The 14787-nt window shown below is 37.8% G+C and overlaps 1 long non-coding RNA gene across 2 annotated transcripts in view; it reads right to left on the bottom strand.

The window, feature by feature from the left end:
* LOC124167079 overlaps nt 1–14310 on the bottom strand; it is a 44822-nt gene extending 30512 nt beyond the window's left edge. For both annotated transcript variants that reach the window (XR_006866605.1, XR_006866604.1), the window contains exon 1: nt 14235–14310. This is a non-coding gene — a long non-coding RNA (uncharacterized LOC124167079). The remainder of the gene's footprint in view (nt 1–14234) is intronic.
* Between the last annotated feature and the right edge of the window lie 477 nt (nt 14311–14787).

Below are 14787 nucleotides of genomic sequence, written 5' to 3'. Positions count from 1 at the left end.
GGGAGATAGAGGAAAAAGGAAGGCACAACAGATAAGGATATCGAATGAGCTAACATTCTGGTGAGCCGTACGAAATACGTTCGAGCCTCGGCTCGAGGCAGGCAAATTAACCGTCACGACCTTGGTGGCTTAAATAAGACCGTAATTGAATTTCCCTCGTATCTTTCCAAAGATTATACACCGTTAGAGAGGGAAACTTCATGGATTACGTGGACATTTCATGTATTTGTAAGTGCAAGGAGCCCTTGGAAAAATTAAATCGCGTTAAGAATTCGTTTGATCGTGGAGTCACTTTGAAAAATGATGATTATTTAATCGCCTTTCGCCTCATTATTCATCCATTCTCCCACAAAGCGATGGTGGCGGCACAGACTCTGCTGGGATACTTTTTTATGCCACTGTACGTCCACAGAAAAAATTAAAATTTTCACGAGAGGATTTCCCATTCGGTCCATTAATGTGTTTTTGCCCACCGCGCATTTCATTGGGCTTACACAAGTCGCCGCTCGCGTCACTAACGGGCAAAGCGAGCCGAAAGTCACGAAGGAGTGAGGCTGCGGCTGTTGACATAAATTCATATTCGTAAAGATACCTCCGTGCAGTCCCAATGATTTCGGCACTATCGCTAAAAGTGGAATTTGCCCTCTCAACAACATTGACTGTGATGATGTCCATGTGGGCGCACAAGGAAATGAATATAAGCAATGTGATAATATATGAATATTTTAAAGCTATTTAAGAACGCTGGCCAAAAAAAGGAACAGAGTTTGCCAAACTTATAAAAAGCAATTACAATGACAGTGATTTTAGGTGAAAATGTCATGTATTTTTAAGTGCAAAGAGCTGAACCCCTTGGAAAAAGAAAATCATTTATAGAACTCGGTTTATCCTGAAGTCACTTTGACAAATGATGATATAATTGTCTTTCGCCTCTTCACAGTTGCTGGATTCCGTCGGTAGGATCAACTGAACTCAGTTTGGAGTGTATGGTGGATATGTCTTCTTTGAAATTAAACATTAAGAGGAATCCTGAAGCGCAGCATTCGATAACGGATAATTAATAGTACCATAGATAGTGAAAATTGAAAGTAAACAGGGATAGGAGACGGAATAGAATCAATAGGATTGCAATATAAACCTGAAATAAACAGATGAATGAACGCAAACAAAATTAAAACGTATTCACCATCACACTTAATGAAAATAAAGTCATTTCTACCAACCTTTCTTTTATGCAAGGCCGGATTAAGAATCTTTCAACTGCAAATGTGTATTGGTATAAACAAAAGAGGAACGACAGACCGTTCAATAGATTACGAAACTTCTATCGAACCAAATTTGCATAACAAATTAGAGTCTGATAATTTTTACCAAACACGCAGCAAAATCCGTAAAATTAATCATAACTTCGATAAAAGTTACCTATCTCTGAATTGTATTGAATTAATTAAGTTATTTTTACCAAACTCTCTCGTGCAACTGACCAAATTATGAAATATCAAAATGTTTGATGAAATATATCAAGAGCGTTTGGTAAAATAAATCAAGAGCTTAATAATTTACACCAAAGTTTAAGTATATTTAACAAAAATACTCCCTATCAAACCTGTTTGATATTCTTAATCAATTTTTTTCCGTGTGCACAGCGCTCAATAACCAAGAAAGCAATGCGAAATGAAATTCAAAATTTCAAGAAAAAAGTACCTAGGGGAGACTGGGGCACAGTGGGACAGTTTTAGCATTTCATTTTTATATCCCACATAATTATTGAAAAATGGAAGATTTTGGTGCCATTGCTTAAAGAGTATATTCCTCGTGGGACAGGCTTGCATTACTCAATAAAATACAAAGTTTAAATTAATTGAGGGTACAAATGAATTAATTAACATTAATGGGTGAAATATACATGCAAGCGAACATTTTAATCAAGAAATTTTTATTCAAGATACATGTGCTGATAAAAAATATTATTGAGTCATGTAATTATAAACTTTAAAACACTGCATGCAATGTTTTTCATCAACATTTAATTACGCTAATGGCTGAGGTTCTGCCAACTGTCCTTGGTGGTAAATTTAGTCACTTTATTCTGAAACTGTAGCTATATCTTCCATTTCCAATCTTTTTTTTAGTTCTTTAATGTGAAAATCTTGATTTTCTTGACATTTTATCGCTCATTTTTCAACATTTTCTTATGACCAGGCTTTTTTTTCTCTCTTTCCTTTGATGATATTATTTTATTTATTATTGATGATATTTTCCAGTCTCTTTTTAACTGGTGTGTCCGTAGGTATCTCCTATCTTTTCTTTTGTCTAGCATGTTTAGATATTAGCCTGCTAGATTTTGGACGTTATTCCTCAGGGGGGAAAACTATGCTCTCTAAAACGAAGTTTCAACCCGGGTTGTCCTGGGCTTTCGAGATTTTACTCGGTTTCTAAGTGAAATTCTAAAGGTCCAACAAACTGATCTTTGACAGTTTCTTGGGCAAGGTCTTTGTCATTAAAAATACTTGGGTTAACAGGGTTGAACCGAAAGTAAAAACAATATGTATTATTAGATGTAAATGCTTTTTTATATGCAGGGTTTTCTTTAAAAAAATTTGCGTGATCGATGAAATATTTTAAAACCAGTAAAAATAAATTGATAGCCATCCATTCAGAAGGACATGCGGCACCTACTGATCCTATGGGACACTTCAACAGTATTTTTTGGAGGAATTTCACTCTAGACAACACAAGAAATGGAGGAATTGTATTAACCTGAACCTTTATAATATAGCACAATGACATCGAGGAGCCTCTTTCAGAGGAGGTAACTTCACCTACTTGTTTTCACCTTTGAGGGCTATCACTTTTCCCTGGAGTTGAACGGTAGTGGAACCACTTTCATCATGATTACACCTCCAGCGGAAAATACATGTTGACATAAAGAGCTGATAGATCGGAAAAAAAATGCACTCACAACCGTCCTATAGAAGCCCACGTCTCTGGCCAGTGAGGTTGCTTCTGGTTTTCGAAGGCTAATCGAAGGATTCCGCTTCAAAAAAACGTAAAATAAACCAACATCAGCGATGTCTTTCTGATCGCAAGATGGCGGGTATTTCTTTCTATTTCTCTGAGCTAACTCATATACTAATTTTTTCGTGCGCAGAGGAGACAGTCTGTGGTGCAGTCGTGCTGCAGTTTTAAGTCACAGTTTACTATGGTGGTAATTTATTTTATAAGCTATGAATCTCAAAAATTCAATTTATAAATAATTTGATTTAAATAGATAATACGTAATAAACAATCTTGCCTCAAAATTCTCTTTAAAAATCAAGTTTTATTGCCTGTTTTTCTTCCTTTCACGCAAATCACTGAATGTTCCCAGAGCAGGCTTGTAGAAAGGAGGAATGTGGCAGCAACTATTGTTTATGAGACTCTCTCCTCTCACTACCTCAAGCTCGCTTCTGACCAAGACTGAACTGTTGAATTAAAACTTTTGGGCTATGTCGCCGCGTCAGATTTTGGGTGGCCCCAACGTTTCCCGACCGATGCTGGTCGCTTTCTCAAGGGAATCTGAAGAGGTGGGATTTAAAATTGGTATATATAGGTATACGTGTCAGGTGGTGGGGGGAGGGGAGTGAGAGGTTGGAGGAGTAGGTTGTCGATTATTTTTGCCGATTACGGGTTGCCAAGTACGGCTGATTTTAAGGCCAGTGTCTCTGTTAAAGTTGTTTTTCTCCTCTTTAGATATTTCTATTGCTTCTCTTACGAGTCTCTGTTTAAAGCCTTTCACTCTCGCAACAATTTTTGCTTCCTTGAGGTCGATTGTGTGGCCCAGCGCTGCGTGTTCGGCTACTGCGGACTTCGTTGACTGCCCCAGTCGAATTGCTCTCTCGTGCTCCTCTAGACGTGTTTTAACCGATCTGCCTGTTTCGCCGATATAGTTCTTCCCACAGGTCTGGCAAGGAATTCGGTATACCCCTTCGACTTGTAGTGGAGTTCTATCCTTGACGGTTTTCAATAGATGCTTTATCTGTACGTGAGGCGAGAATATTGTCCTTATCTGGAATTTGCGTAGGATATTTCCTATTCTGTCAGTCGTCCCCTTAATGTATGGTAGGAAGGCTTTCTTCTGGTCGCTGAGGTCATTAACAGAGGAGTTCGCTGCTTCTGCGGTGTTGATTTTGATCTCATTGTTCTTTCTGATAACTTTATTAAATGTTCGAGAGATAACTCTGTCGTCGAATCCATTTGCCCGTAGAATGGCCTCTAGCTTCTTCCTCTCTTCGGCAAAGTTGTTCTGGTCGCTTATTTTGTAGGAGCGGTGAATTAACGTGTTGACCACTCCATTTATTTGCGCTGGATGATGGTGAGATAAGGCGTGCAGGTACCGATTTGTTGCTGTAGGTTTTCGATACACTGCATGCCCCAATGTTCCGTCCTTCTTCTTTTCCACGAGGACATCTAAGAATGGAAGTTTTCCGCCTTCCTCCACCTCCATTGTAAACTATATGTTGCTGTTGATCCCGTTCAAATAAGTAAAAAATTCCTGAAGCTTTTCTTTGCCGTGCGTCCAAATGATAAAAGTGTCGTCGATATATCTCACCCAAATCTTCGGCTTGTAGGGGGCGTTCTGAATGGCTGTATCTTCTATGTGCTCCATGAATATATTTGCAATTGCTGGGGAGAGAGGGGAACCCATCGCTGCTCCAGACGTCTGTTGATAAAAATTATTCCTCCACCGGAAGAAAGTGCTCTTGAGGCAAATCTCTGTCATCTTGGCGATGTTTTCTCCGAACCTGTCTTTTATGATATTTACCGCCTCGTCACAAGGAATATTTGTGAAGAGCGATGTTACGTCAAAGCTGACTAGGATGTCTTCTTCTTTGACCTTGACGCCACTAATGATCTGAAGAAAATGTTGCGAGTTTTTCACGAAAGATTTAGCGTCTTCTACTGCGGGCTGTAAGATCGGTGCCAGATATTTCGCTAGTTTATATGCTGGTGAGTCAATGGCGCTGACTATGGGTCTAAGGGGCACTCCTTCCTTATGAATTTTCGGCAGGCCGTAGATACACGGAGTTTTCGGAAATATCTAAAGAGGAGAAAAACAACTTTAACAGAGACACTGGCCTTAAAATCAGCCGTACTTGGCAACCCGTAATCGGCAAAAATAATCGACAACCTACTCCTCCAACCTCTCACTCCCCTCCCCCCACCACCTGACACGTATACCTATATATACCAATTTTAAATCCCACCTCTTCAGATTCCCTTGAGAAAGCGACCAGCATCGGTCGGGAAACGTTGGGGCCACCCAAAATCTGACGCGGCGACATAGCCCAAAAGTTTTAATTCAACATGACGAGCACCCGCGAAAGTTTTAACGAAGAAGCAAGACTGAACTGTTCCTTACAAAGAGCACATCTATATAACAGATGTGGGATTCCGGAAATGTAGACAAATTGTCCATACGATCGAGGTTCACACTAATTATTTACTTCGGCATTACTTTTCTCATGTTCATTGCTGTTGCCATTCTTTAGTTTTGTCCTCACATTCACTAACTGAAATGTACTGCTTCAAATGCTAAAGCATCAATATGGAGCCAAAACATTATAAAGTAAGCATGATATGAAATTTGAGAGCGTTTAGGTAACGGATATTGATAGTACGAAGCTCCTGGGCTGTAATTCGGCATCAAACTGTGCCCCAATTCGAGTTGTCCCACTGTGCCCCAATCCATGTTGTCCCACTGTGCCCCAATTTCAGCTGTCCCAATGTGCCCCGCATGTCCTGAAGTCTTGTATTTGTCAGCAAAAATTTTAAACATGTTACTTTCGAAAAATATGTTTAGAAAAATATTACTAAGTATCTAAATAATGTATTCACCAAGTCATTCCTTATGAAACTTGCTATAATTAAGAGAATTGCATAAATATTCATAACATGAAAGTTACGAAAATTATAGCAAAAAACATATTTTATAACATTTACGCGAAGCTACATAAGATTAGGAAATAAGATTTTTGTGCATTATTCCTCGTGATATGACTTCCTTAATTTTAATGCATTTGCCCTTTGACCGAGTAAATTGTTTAAATAAATCAATTGTCCCACTGTGCCCCGTGTCCCACTGTGCCCCAGTCTCCCCTACTCGATGAATTACTAGAAGAAAACGCGAAATCCTTTTGGTCGTATGCGAAAGAGCTTCCGTGAAAATCTTCAACCGTAGATTCGTTATTTGATAAAGATGATAAACTTGTCACCGAAAATATTGAAAATGCTAAAACGTTAAATTCCCACTTCGAAAGATATAAAGTACAGAAGATACCAAATTCAATTTATACGTCCCATGTACTGAGGAATCGATGAAAGAAATCTCTATACCACGTGATGGGTAACTAAATAACTAAGATCAATAAAGAATGGTATATCTCCGAGTACGGAGAGAATACCCGCGCGTGTCGTCAAGGAGTTTGCTCCACAAATCGCACCTTAATTAGATATAATATATTCAAGAAGTCTCTGAAGTGTGAAATCTGAAGGAAAGTTACCGCTAAACTGGAAAATTGCAAGCGTAACAACGATATCCAAAAATGGAATCAAACATGACCCAGACAACTATCAACCATTTTCATTAACAACGATTATAGGATAGATACTTGAGCATATCGTCGTTAGCAACATCATGACTTGCTTGGGCAGTCGGAACTTCCTCCACGGCTGTCAGCACGGATCCCGAAAAGGTAGATCATGTGAAACACAGCTCAGGCTCTTTATACACGAAGTTCTTAAATCTGGTGAATCGAAAACATAAGTTGATGCATTGATTTTAAGAAAGCTTTCGACATGGTCCATCACAACAAACTTTAATGCAAATCACAGTCATGCGGATTAAACAAAACAGTGGTAAACTGGATACGCATCAGCTTTCGACGCGACATCTTCCTGAATGATCGTAAACAAAAAGTAGTTTCTGACGGAATTAGCTCTGATGTAATAATAGTGACATCAGGTGTTTCACAAGGAAGAGTAATCGGCCCTATTTTGTACATTTTATACATTAATGACCCCTGCTCCCGAATTAGCAAAAAACTACGTTTCAAAAAAGGCTATTCGGGCTTCCAATCTGGCAGAATGAAGGGAGTTGAATCTTTTTTGAATATATTCGCCGGGAAAGCATCGAATTTTATTTCAAAAACGTTTATTTGCTGACGGAGCTGTCTTCTATCGCAAAATTAGTGATTTAGCAAAAGATTTAGATATCGCAAATTACTCTATGAAATTCTATCATCGGATTTAAACAGCGTTCATTTATGGAGCCAAGAGAGGGGACTCGAACTTAATCTGAGCAAATGCATGTCGGTGCATTTTTTGCAGAGTTCATCCAACTATAACCATGCTTACGCTGTGAATGGTATTAACAAAAAGGCAACAGAGGAAGTGAAGTACCTGGGAGTTACGATAACCTCGAACCTTACATGGGGAACACATATAAAGAATATTTGCGGCATAGCCCCGAAGAAATTAGTATTCGTCCAGCGTATTGTGTAAATATTTACGGATGAGAAAGTAAAAGAAAGGTGATATTTCGCGCTCGTCCGACCGCACCTTGAATATACAGCGAGCATATGGGATCAGCTACAGAAAGACAATACGCGAACTGAATAAAATTCAAAGGAAGGCTGCGCGTTTCGTCAAAAACTGCTACGGGCGTACAGACAGCGTTACCTAGATGTTAAGCGAATTAGGGTTGAAGCCGCTGGTGACTCGGAGGCTGCGCGCTAGGATTAGATTGCTTGAACAATTCAGAATGGATATCTTTAAGAGCAACACGGAGAACATAATATTAGAGCCCCACTATATTTCCAGGTCCGACAAAAGCGATAAATTGGGAGAGATATTTTACCGAACAGAAGGATATGAGAATTCGTTTTTCCCCCAAACCATAAAGAACTTTAATAAATGATAGTCGCAATTTCGTTAGAGCATTTCGTTTTTATGCGCAAATGGCTGGTGCCCTAAACTCCTGCCACACGCCTTTTAGACGGCTTGCGTGGTAGTATGTGGATGTAGACTTAGAAATAGATGTCTTAATCTTAATATAAGTTAAAAACCATCTATCTGCGACATTTGGTTGCGGATATCTAGTAAATTGCTTGATTCTGATTCCCTTAATCTTATTTCCGCCTTTGTCCAAGACAATTTTTCACTAATTATAAAAATCCCTGGCGCATCCCCAAAGCATCGCCCATAACTCCCTTAACCAATTTCTTTTCTTCCCTCTCCTTTGACAATGAATATATATTTGAGAGAGCTACGCTGCCGAGCACCAGTACATAATATACTATTATACTGTATAATATGTACTATGAAGTCCAGCTCTTGCATAAATTTCTTCAAAATGATTTATTAATAATGGAATTAACAATAAATGGTGTCGTTGATAGTATTTAATTGAAGATTTTGGCCATATTACCGAGGTCTGAAGCAATCAATAAATTCATCCACTAGTATTTTAAAAGTCTTCTGTATGTGTTTGCAATGGAGAGAGTACAAAGCAAGAAAGATGAGAATGTTAAAATATTATCCAAAATGCATTCATGAGTTTACGTTGAAAATTTTCTTTAAGAAGGCGTGGTGGGTATTCCTTAATCATCATGAAAAGTCGAACTCCGAGATTTAGTATCCGAGATACGTTATAAGATTCGGGAAAATTAAATAAAGAAATGTGATTGGGAATGGAACCAAACACATTAAATTGATATCGAATGTCTACATAAAGGCTTAAATACAAATTCAGCTAAGAACCATCTCCCTGACCGGAATGTCCAAAATGCATATGAAAAACTTCCTGCAGAAAAAGCTAGCAATGGTCAGGATAGAGACAAAAACGTTAGATATCGTATCGGTACAAGTTTACACACCAACTTCAGTCAGTGAAAATGAAGTGGTAGAAGACGTAAGCGGGAAAATCAAGCAGTTTTGAACGTAATAAAATCTTATTGTTTCATGGATTTGGAATTGTGGAAGAATGTTAGATTAACGGGAAATTACGGATCAATAAAACGAAATTAATGACGATAAATGCTCCTAGAATTCTGAACAGAACACAAGTAAGTGGTTGCCTACCCACCGTTTAAGAATCGCATGCAAAAAATATATTCTTCGAAAATACGTAAGCAATATTTAGTTCAGAAATAATATTTCATGCATTGCGCACTTTTGCGAAGCATAAGTTCAAAAATTAGAAGGTCTACAAAAGCTGACGTAGCGCAGAAGTCGACCGTGATCATAATGGAATGAGGATGAAAATCCATCTAATTTTATGATAAAAACAAAAGGGAGAAAAAAATCGAGGCTCAGAGGGAAAGAAATGTAGTCGAGAAAATTAATGGTTCTCAGATGAAGACTTGGACTTCAAGGGAGACGGAAGAAAACTCAGGAGTGTGAAAACGGAAGGGCAAAAGTACTACTCCAGGAGAATAATGAACGAGAATTGTCGAAAACCGAGGAAAGGTACATAAACATGGATGAAGAACCATTGCGATGAAAATGAAAATAACCTCCCCATGGAAAAGTGGGAGCTGCCTACAGAATTCTGAGAAACCATTTCAAGGTAAAACGCAAGTTTGTAAGTGGCACGAAATAATGTGTGCTGATTGTAATGGAAGACCGAACTTTGAGATGGAAAGAATACCTGGAAGAGTGATACAAAGGAAGAGAAATAATGATCGAAGAGGAATGCGATACAGAAAAGAATGAAATGAGAGCTAGCATCTTATGATAGGAATTTGAAACTGTAATGTCAGACCTGAGAAAGAATAATGCTTCATGAATGGACGATATGTCTACAGAGCTAATTGAAAATCCAAAAAAATTAGACTTTAAACAAGCTCTATAAACCATATGCAAAATATATACATCAGGGGATATACAAAGTGACATCAGGGAGAACATCATTATTCCTCTTCCGAAAAACAAGGGAGTAGAGTAGTGTGAGGATCAAAGTAATGAAATATTCGTTAAAGATATCGAAGAGAATCATTTACAGGAGAATAGAACGAAGACCAGAATAATTCCTGGAAGTGGACCAAGTCAAATTCAGAAATTATAAGGTCCCAGGAAAGGGTAGCGAGTCGGTACCCGAAACGTCGGCGCTCTTAAATAATCTAACCCGCGCGCAATCCCGAGAAGATTTTTCTATAAAATCAATGTTGTTAACTAGACTGAAAATAAACAAAAGAATTAAAAGAACAGACCAAAGTTCATGGCATTTGTCAGCTTGGAGAGGCCTTTTGACTGCGTGAATTTGAATTTAATTGTCATAGTTCTCAATGTAATGTTTTTTTTCGTACAATGATCGAAGAATTCCCCACAGTCTATTTAAAAGCCGTGATGAAATGTGAACCAAACCGTGCAGAACATAAATATCGAAAGGAACGGGACAATTTGTGAACCTTTTCTCGAAATATTTCATGTGAAATCGAGAAAACAGTCAAATAAATCACAGAGAGGGCTACAGAAGACGACATCCGTGACGAGAGAATTAGCATGAATTAACGATTTGCTGGCGAAAAACGACACATAGAAGAGAAGAACCTCATAAATATGAAAAGGGTAATACGCAGCCGAACATCCACGAAAAAATCTCAAATGTTAGCATCAAAAGAGAGGAGACTCGGAAAAATGTTTAACCAAAAAAAACAAAAGCTTTAAGATGAGAAAGAATTTCACTACCCAGGAAATCAGAGAAAGCAGCGAAGGACGAAGACAAACAAGAAACAGTCAGTACAGTAACTTAAGGAAAGGAGGTATTCCGCGCAAAAAATAATCTACGCACAGTTTAGAATGCAAGCTTAATCAAGGAAATACGTTTTCACATGCTACGTATGGAGTACGTTTCTTAATGAGAGTTAAGCATGGACAACGAAAGCGGCAGAAAAGTCATGAGTCAAAGGATTCGTATAGTGGTGTTGACGAAAACTAATGAAAATAAATAGGTTCGCTTCAATAAGTCATAGATAAGGGGTAATAAGAGTAGAAGCAAAAAGAAGTTCAAAAACCATTAGAAGAAGGCGGAGCAACTTTAATTTGCCACATCTCAAGAATGATGGACCGATGAAAATAATCGAAAATTTACTGTAGTCTTATTAACTCCGTTATTTTTACTCTTAAAGTTAAAGTAAATTATAATTTCATTTTATAAAAATGCTACACAGTTTATAGCGTTCTTCAAAGACATTTAATAAATATCAATATTCAGATATTCCTTGTATGAACAGTCAATTTTTGGGTAAGATTGAGTTCTTCGTGAAATCCCTAAGGTGAAGAAAGCGGAAAAAACTCTCACGCTTTGTAATAATGAAAAATGAAAACATCAGATTCAATAATCTGCGATAAAGGTTTACGAAGATTTTTTAAAATCGTAGGATTCTCCAATGGAAGATCATTAAGCAATGTGTAGCTCACCATATTGCTTCCAAGGCCATCGCATACCAAAGGCAACAGGCACACAGCAAGAAATATTTATTGTTATCATGCCAAGAGGGCCATTACCTCATTTGCCCTCAATCAAATATTGTTTCATAGAATGAACGAATTGTTTTTTCACTCCGTGTGGAATTTATCAGTTTTAAGTTTTGAGAAAGATAATATAAATTTAGAGCCATTTATTTATTTATAGCATTTCCCCCCCTCGACCCTTGATAATCAAACCATAGGTTACGCGAAGGGCGTGAAGTAGCGAACGAATAAGGCTATTCGATTATTGAACGGGAGGACATTATTTATCATTAGCAATAAAATTCCATCCATTTTTTAACGCCCAATTAAATAAACTTTGAGAATATACCTTGAGAACTTTTGAAAATGCCAAAAAACATCACTATTCAGTATTCGATTTAAAGGGAGAGATGCACTGAGGGATGATAAAAAATTATATTCTGAGGTCAAAAAAGTATAGCGTTAGCTAATTAAATCGTTCAATTTAAGAGGGCTCGCATTAAATATCAGTTTAAGTATTGAGACTAGGCAGAAATTGCTTAAACTTTTTGAATGTAGTGCGCCGACACATGAATGTGAGATATGAACACTAAGGAAGAAGGTGACCAAACTTGAGAAAAGCTGACATGAGGTTAGGAGGAGGAGTATAAGAACTATGCGGACACAATTCTAATAGGGTAGTTTCCTTCATCAAAGAAAACGATAGGCATTGATTGCGATTCGTTACCCACCATTAGTGTATTCATAACACACAAATTATTTGGTTTTTGAAACACCGGTTTAGACGAATGGCAAGGGTCAAATTTTATCCTCATTTGAAAAAGGCCAGATTGGCGCCCATGCGATTCCTCTCCGTGTGACGTCACAGGGACCTAGTTTCTACACGAGTAGATAGGAGTTATACATCGTCTGAGGTTACCAATGCAAGCATGAGGCACAGAGCTCAGGGAAACATGTCTTAATAATCACCTATTAAAACTGGCTAAGGTCGGAAAGTTTTCTTCGCTTGATAAGGTATTAATAAACCTTTTTTAAGCCATGCGCTACCAGACAGGAAGGTACTCAGCTATCCGCTAGCATCCTGCGTCCTATCAGCGCTCAGAGCCTCGATCAAGGTCACTTCACAAGGAGAGAGGGGGAACCAGAAATGCGTCGCACGGACTTTCCTACTTACGCGTCGCGTTTTTGCGCGCTTGAAATTTTTCACTTTTCATTTAATCGCGAAAAATAGATGTTGTCATTTAAAAATCTAAAAGCGCGAAATACTTACTCCAGGAGTAATAATCTTTCGATTTAGGCAATAAAAAAATAATAGGAAACCACCCTATTGGGCACGCACCCAATGAAGTCCATCCAGAAAAAGAACAAATGGTAAAAAGAAGGAAAATAAGAAACTTGAGATCATCGGACAGTTACCCAAGCAACACAACTTCAAACGGAATCTCATAAAAGGAAATATTCTTTAGAAAATAAAGAAAGGACGACCGAGACCTTGATGCATTCAAGTTTTGGCGTTGGAAATGGGATGCAACTACAACAACGACATGTAAAGGATGGCCGAAGATAGAGATTGTTGAAGTCATCACCGCAGAAGTGAGGGCAACTTTTAAAAAAGGAAGGAACTTAAGAAAAAATGTATTCGGAACAGTCAAAGATTTGCGAAAGACTAAAATTAATTTCAACTACTCTAATGATAAACGCCTCCCATCCGCAAAATTCAGCAAGCAGAGTTCAGGAGTAAGCAAATATGTTACAATTATTCGATCGTATTTTCAACCGTATGTTTCATAAAATTTTGTTTTCTTGTTTTATTGCGGAGTCAAATACTCCAATGGAAATGTGCGACTGAAAAATATCCACATAAACAACGTTGGAAAACAATAAAAGGACTGTGATAGGTGTCCCTAAGAGTAAAAAAACAGCAGGATAGGTTATTCAAGCGTTACACGGGAGTATCTATAGCGAGGAATTCGTAATTGCACAGAATCCTTAACTGGCTTTATAACTAAATGCGTTTGGAAGAAGTGAACGATTAAGTTGGGAGCCTTTGCTAAACGCTTTACCAAATTTAGATACCAGCGCAAGAATTCATCAAAAACTGCTGCCGTTGCAAAGAAAAGAGAGTGCATTGAAGGCTAATAGATTTTCAGAAAATTTCTATGGTAGAAGATTATTTTATCTAGTTAAAATACTATCGAATAACAGCAGGAAAATCGATAGAAAATAATAATGAGACGTAAACGTGTAAATATTACATGAGAACCAATCTAGTGCCCCAAAAAAATGACAGCTGCGAAATGAATCAGGTCAACTATACACCAAGTGTCAATGTAATAAGAAGATAAATTGTCAAGTGTATTCAGAAGACGCTAATATTCATATCGAAGTGCAGGTAATATTTTAGATACCTCTGATTCTAAGAGGTCTAATTATAGGTTTAGCCAAACAGGTAAACTATGAATGGGATCATAAATACAAGAATCCGTCAACTTATGTCGAGAAAAGCTTAAAAAAAACTCGAACCCAAAAATCACCTCGTATCTTATCTGGTATTTGAAAGTTTTTAAGAAATCACGGAGGAAGAAGCCAAACAAAAATGAAATTGTTTGTAATTGCGCTCAAGTATATCACACCCGTCATAAAAAAAACTCCTATTTCTAGTAAACAATGAAGATTAGCATACCAATGGCAACGTTTTGGCATATAACATAATACAATGTTGAAAGAAGAAAATTGCTTACCTTTCATTCCTCACGATGTGGAAGGATTCCAAGAAATATCACTTGTAAAATAGCACACCATTACTTTCACACGGCTTGATTTTCTGAAAATAATAAGAAAAAAGACATATATTAACAAAGCGCTGTTATCATGCACGAATCGGGAGTAGAAAATGAATAAAATCTGAATATATTGTACTATTGCAGCAAAATCAGGCTACCAAGGCGACGGAAAATTTTCAACGAGAAATTAAATTAGCGAGAAATGATAGTAAATCCACTTACTTATTCAATCGTCTTTACTTATTGATTGCTCAGGCCATGTAAGTCGACGGACAAGGAGAGAAAATAAAAGACGAGAACTGAAAGTTCTTGGTTGTATTCGTAGGAAACTCCCGAATAATTGAGATAAATTTAAGGAATGACAACCACTAGGCGAGTACACTAAAGAGAGGCGTCTATTCCAACTCAGAACACGAAATATTAAGAACTCAGTCCCGTAGGCTCCGCATAATACTACGTGACTGATAACATCAATGCAAGGCAGTCTGCTGTCAAATAGGACAGTCCTACA

Source organism: Ischnura elegans, chromosome 10, assembly GCF_921293095.1.
Source record: "Ischnura elegans chromosome 10, ioIscEleg1.1, whole genome shotgun sequence".
Taxonomy (NCBI): domain Eukaryota; kingdom Metazoa; phylum Arthropoda; class Insecta; order Odonata; family Coenagrionidae; genus Ischnura; species Ischnura elegans.
The sequence above is the reverse complement of the archived record's forward strand: the minus strand, read 5'-3'. Positions and strand labels throughout refer to the sequence as shown.